Here is a 6672-nt window from a genome sequence, read left to right as displayed (position 1 = left end):
AACGGGACACACCTAAAGTCGAACCGTCATCTCTCTGCACGAACGGAAGTTCTGACCTGAGCTCTCACGGTTTCGCATTACCCGTTTACAGATATCATTAGTGTACATTCACCTGTAAGACTAAATATAGAGGTCTGGATACGGGAGTATATTCTGAGGTGGGACACACGGATAAGTTTAAGTCTCTTAAAACACTAATCTCGTATCTTGAAACAGTTGAACTTTGTGTGAAAATTTAAGTGGATCAGTATACTGACAATCTAGGTGAATTGTTTAGAGCTTAAAATGTTTAAAGCTTAACATTGTTAGTGATTTGTCTCATAAACTGATATGATCCTCTTACACAAACTCACAAAAATATTGTATGTATATATTTGTTTATTGCATTTCATTATATTCAAAAATCCAAAAAGATTTTGATTGTGTTTTAGCATATACTTTTGAAAAATCCAAAAAGATTTTCGACAACTGATGTTGGAGAGCTGATTTTCAAAATTCTGAGTGCTAAACATGATGAACATTTCGTGAGGGGGAGTTTGTGTATAGTAAGAACGAATTTTGAGTGTATGGCCTACAAGTGGTCATCAGAAGTTTTTAAATGTTAAATCATTCTATTTCTACATGTGATATATAAATTTGTCAAATTTTAAATTTGTGAAATTTATTGTAAGGTAGAGTTATGTGCAGGTTTGAAGGATGAAAATAGCCAGGTTCTGATACCTGAGGATCATAAAGAGTGAAAGCCAGGTTACGATTCTTGAACAAGAGCCAAGTTTCTGATTATGAAAAGAGAAGATCAACATCCGAGGGGAAGTTATTTGTAGGTGCTGATGAAAAGAGAAGGGAGAGACATCTCAGATACTTCAGAAAGAACAGTCAGACTGATAAAGACTGAAGTCGTTGAAGACTCGACACTGAAGACTCGTCAACATCCGAGGGGGAGTCTGTTGGTGCATACGTCTGTCGACTTCGTCTTGTATCGAGTCTTGTATTGTTGTAGGCACGAAGTTCGAGAAAACATGTCAAATAGTTAATTTCGCATGAAACGGGTAATTTCGCATGAAATGGTAATCAGGTAATTTCGCACGAAATTACTTTGTAATTTCGCACGAAATTACTTTGTAATTTCGTACGAAGTTGCAATTTCGCATGAATGTAATTTCGTGTGAACTGGTTAGTGCGAAATTACATTGCCTATAAATAGGGGTCAGGTAATTTCGTTTGAGTCAGTCTTGTATGTGTGTTTCCGTAGCCGAGTTGCTGCCGAAGTATCGTTTCGTTGTAAAACTTTGTCAAATCAATCAGAAAGACAGTTAAAGTGAATATCTAGCTGAATCAACCTCGATATGTCTGTTTCCGCCTTTCATATTGAGTAGAACGCCTCTGAACGACTCGTTTCGGTCGGTAAAACGATCCTACACCAACCTTAAAATTACCCACCAAATTGTAATTATAATGCTATGAACCAAAAGTTTCTTTACTCAAGCCGCTCAGAATATGTATTAATTAGTTACCCTCATAATCTTAATTAAATAAATATTTTATTTCTACCAACATATTTCCTAGGTGCTCAACACATTTAAAAAATATGTAACGTTTTACAATTTTTTTCTATCTCTACAACTAATAAATACTAAAAGTTGTAATCGATTGTTACGTGTTGCACATCAATGACGGTTTTTTCTTTATAAAACTGATTTATATAAAGAAGCTGTAAATTAATTTGTGTCTTAATTTATAAAATTTAAAACATCCTTCACCTTAACAGAAAAAATAAACAGAGTTAGTAATTTGGATGAAAATTTATAAAAATTATGTGACAAAACTATTAATTTTTTTTTCTAAAAACTCCATGTATATTCTTTTTATTATATATGTAACAAAAATAATTAAATAAAAGAAATTAAAAAGGGTTTCAGTAAATTGCCAAAATCGTCCCTATGGTTTTATATTTAACAGTTTCATTCAAATATCCTCAACTTAACAGAAAAAATAAACTTAGTTAGTGGTTTGGATGAAAATGTCAAAAAATTACAAACGTTGGGGGCAATTTGGTACAAAAGTGTCATTTTGGACGAAAATGGCAAACGTGCTCAAACCTAAGGGACAATTTTAGCAATTAACTCTAAGTTGCTAGTTGCCACATCAGTTTGTTTGAATTATCCACATAAAAGCGCTAAAAGAAGGTTCTTCATGTCGACGCTTAAGTGGATATCGATGAAGTTCAATAGTACATATAAACTAAAATTAAACAATCATAATTTATTATAAAAGTCTACATTTTTTGCCATATCTTCTAAGTTTGAGGAGAAATATAACCTAGGGTACTTACTAATCTAAAATTTCTAGATCCGCCTCATCAAAAAAAGCATAACATCAACTACCTCACCAGAACAAAAGTATACTGATCGAAGTACTGAACTATGGAACATAATACTTTCGTAAAAAGAAAACAGAAGCAGAAAATACCAGTCAACAACTATGTTTGTGAGGCTTCTAAATGATGCACTTGAGTCTTTAGATTTGCAGCCAGCAACATAAAGTGGCAACATAACCTGCCATTATATGTACATAATATATATATATATATATATATATATATATATATATATATATATATATATATATATATATATATATATATATATATATATATATATATATATATATATATATATCATCACAAGTCAAATTCTCCTAACTAAACCTCATACCACCAAATCCATGTTTTATATTAATATTTTTTGCTTGGAAACTTTTTATTGCAAGATATCCATCTCAAAATATAACTAAAATACAACACAAATCAAAGAAAAGAACAGGCTAATGAGAATGAAATCGAGGCTTACTGAAGCAAAAAAGCATCCACCAATGACTTTTCACCGAGAAACACCAAACATTGCTAGCTCAGACTACTGTTTAACAAAATTATTCCAAATTTAAGTCACAAATCTGTTGCTCAAAGAACATTCTCAAAAAAAACCAAAGACGAAAAACAGACAACATTAACCAACAATCACTAACCAAGCAACACGAAAAAACAGATGGAGACTCACATTACCTCTATAGCCATGCGAGTAATTAATTTCGTTTATCTCTAATGTTTATGTGACATCATGGCTATAATTCAAATTGTGAATTTTGATCAGTTCTTACCGTTAATACAAACATTTAAGTTCATATTGATTCTGATCCAATATGTATACGTCTATCCCAAATAGCATCGTAAAGATAGCAGTTGGGTCATATCATAAACTAAATAACTAAAGACCACAAAACTACCATTGAGATTCCTGATTCCCAATGAGCAATAAATCTTTAACCTGTTATAAAATACTAAATCTTTAACTAAAACAATAAACTGAAGAAAGAATATATAAAGAATAATGCCAAAAGATACTGAAAATACAAATAAACATTCAATACGCATTGGATGGAAGTCTGGATGGACCTGGCGTGCCTACAGGTCTCCTAATATAGCAAGTTAAAGATAACAATAAATAAACTATGCTAGCATCTATTTACTTGCAATAAACAAAAGAGATAAGCATGGAGAAAATTAGATATGAAAGAAAATAACATATCATAAAACAAAAAAAATGTAGTATCAAGAATCAGGTATTGCAAGCCTGCAAATAACTGTATTTGTTTCCTTTGCTTTTGTAAATTAAAAGTATTATCAATAAACGCAGATTAAGTTATGAAATGAAATTTCACAAATTTGGTTAAGAAATTGACAAACAAAACATCATATGAAGCTTAAATGAAGCTATAAATAGGAGAAACCACAAACCTCCCTGTTGTTTCTCAGCTTGAATCCGCTATGCTCTCCGTCCTCGCTATCGGTTCATTTCTGAGCATGAATTTTTTGTAGAAACATTCGCCGAAGCAGTTAGGGCATCTTCCTCCACTACATTCTCAAGTCCATGAAGACACCGTCGTCTTTATCCAGTGATTGGCTGCCACCGAAAACATCCTTGCCATCATCGATGGGTGATGCAACTTTAAATCACGCTAAAAGGAGAACAGCCCTTGCAACCTAAACTGAGATAACGCATTGCTGTGGTAAACATTGGAAAAAGGAAGACAACTCTCAAACCATATCCAAAAAACATACATGTAGTCGGCAATAAGGGTAGTTCGTCGGGTAGTTTTCAGAATACTCGTCCTCATTTTAGAAACAAACGAAGTGTATATCATATATTGAAAAATACAAAACATACCTTTGTGGCATAAGCAGTTTAAGAACTCGATCTTGATGTGCTTCCGTCTTCCAAATCCTAGATAACATGTATAACACTTACCTAAATACAACTGTACATACAAACGAAGTTAGATAATCAATAAGACAAACAGATCCAAAACAATACCATCATACTTGAAGGCCAAATCGGATTGACAAATTTCCATGTTTTCTCGTCTAGCTGTACCGAACAAACACATGAACAGAAACAAAATGAGAGCGATTAAGAGAAAATTTGCAGTATACAGCAATACAGACCTTCGCCCGGAGAAACGTAACGACAACAGTAAGATCTAAACAGTCAGAAAGAACACACCACCAGAAGAAGAAATCGGAGAATGACTGCGGAACCCTCAACGACACCTCCGTGTCTGTGCCGCCGCCGTCTCTCCGGCCCCTCCTTTCTGTCTCTCTTTCACTTGCCGCTTCGTCTCCGCCGCTGTGTACTATCATGCAATGGTGGTGCCGGAGAAGGTGGCCGGAATCACCGGCGTTACCGCTGGAATATGGCCGTAGAAGGTGGCCAGAATCTTCTAGATCGTCACTGGTTCCTGAGGAGACGATGTGCTGATGATACGTGTTAGGTTTTGTGGCAAAGTAACCTGCTCTTAAGAACTATTCATAAGGTTTGATTTTTAATAGTTTCTAATTCTAATAGAAGTCTAACTTTGTTTCAGACTTTGCATTGTTCTTCCTTTTCAGAACTTTCTTATGATGATTGTGTAGCATGTCTTTTACTAAAATGTAACAAAAGGTGAAAAGAGTGATGAATGTGCTGTAGGGATGAGCAGGTGGTACCGGGTACCGGTATCGAATCAGTACCGAACCGAAACCGTACCGAACCGGCTATCCCGGTACCGATACCGGTACCAAATATTAATAAATTTCTGGACCGGAAAATTCGGTACCGGTACCGGTTTTTTCCGGTAATGCCGAATGAGTACCGGTTATATAGACACCACTTACGTAGTACCGTTGATGTATCCAAGGTACGGAATCCCATTGATTAACTTTCAACTTGAAGTTTTATAATTTAAAAGTTAATTTGAAAGTTTAGAAGTTAAAAGGGTGGTGAACTGTATACCCCTACCTACACTACTGTGCTGTATTTGCATGTGAAGTGCATATTCAACTAAAATGATTTTACTTTACGTACTTTTTCTGTGTTTTAAATAAGCCGAAAAGAATGTGAACAAGTTGTTGACTTGTTTTTAGTGTAACATTACATTTCTCTTTGGCACTACAACCTAGTAGAGGTGTTCATAAACCATTGAAACCGACTGCACCGCCAAACAGTTGGTTTGAGACTTAGTTCGTTTAACGGTTTGGCGGTTTAATGGTCGGGCTGACAATTTGGAACTTAGAACCAGCTATGTAAAACTAAACCTCTCGTTTAACCCTTTTATTGTTTGAATTATGCATTTATGCAAATATGGTTTATATTTACAAACCATCGTAACGTTTTAAAGTTTTTAATAAAGAACTAACGGCTTTGAAAAAACTGAAAATCGATTTAAAACTAAACGTGAACCGCCAAACCATCATCAAACTGCTAATACCCAGTCTTGTTTGGTTTATTGTTTTTCGAAATTGTAGTTAGCGTTATGTTCTAGTTTTATTGTCAAAACCGACTGTACCTAACGGTATGTACCCTACATACCTACTCTTAGTGTTAACGATTCAGTTTTCCTGATTTGCTTGACTGTAGTTTTACTGGTATGTACCATCTGCACCCCTACGCGACCCGCAACACGTGGTCCTGAACCATCTCTACATTGAAAACCATGAGTCACCACGGTCAGTAGTGGCACTCGGGTTCTCTCATCGTTTTCAGGCCAAATATGTGAACCAGTGCCGGCTCAAAGGCAAGTCAAATGAGGCATTAGCTTTGGGCCACCAACTTTTAGGGCCTCTCATCTTGGATTTTTTTTTCATATATATGTTTGATATATTTGGGCTTGTGCTGATTGTTTTGGGTTAACTAAATAAAAGTTTTGGGTTAACTAAATAAAAGGGGAAGCAAGCAAAAGAAGTGGTAGTTGTGTTTGCTTGTAGGCCCAAAAGTCAAAGTTAGGTCTTTCAAGAAAATTAAAAAAGCAACTCCCTTTGAGCAATGAAACGGCTCTACAATTTAACGAAAAAGTCATTTGTTTTATTCTCAATTTTGTTAATTACCCTTTTGGTAATTTTGATCATTCATCACTTGTATGCAATAGCTTTGAATTGGTTCCGTAATGACTTTTGTGTAATAGCTTAAAACTGTTCATCAATGTTCTGCCAACCTGTGTAATAGCATCGAATCTGCAGGTCTGAATGAGAAGGTAATGGCTTTGATTTTTTTGCTAGACTACTTAGTTGATTATTTTTGCAGTTATCCTTTTTGGTAGAGATAGTCTTTTAGAACTTAGTTATCCTAGTTTTGCCTAATT

General features: G+C 34.8%; 1 long non-coding RNA gene across 1 annotated transcript; it reads right to left on the bottom strand.

Moving 5' to 3' along the window:
* Window positions 1–2674: 2674 nt before the first annotated feature.
* Window positions 2675–4346, bottom strand: LOC118489189. The gene is made up of 3 exons (XR_004886646.1): window positions 4224–4346; window positions 3794–4060; window positions 2675–2915 (listed from the first exon to the last, which is right to left on the bottom strand). It is a non-coding gene; the product is annotated as an uncharacterized LOC118489189 (long non-coding RNA).
* Between the last annotated feature and the right edge of the window lie 2326 nt (window positions 4347–6672).

This window comes from Helianthus annuus, chromosome 17 (assembly GCF_002127325.2).
Source record: "Helianthus annuus cultivar XRQ/B chromosome 17, HanXRQr2.0-SUNRISE, whole genome shotgun sequence".
Classification (NCBI taxonomy): Eukaryota; Viridiplantae; Streptophyta; class Magnoliopsida; order Asterales; family Asteraceae; genus Helianthus; species Helianthus annuus.
The sequence above is the reverse complement of the archived record's forward strand: the minus strand, read 5'-3'. Positions and strand labels throughout refer to the sequence as shown.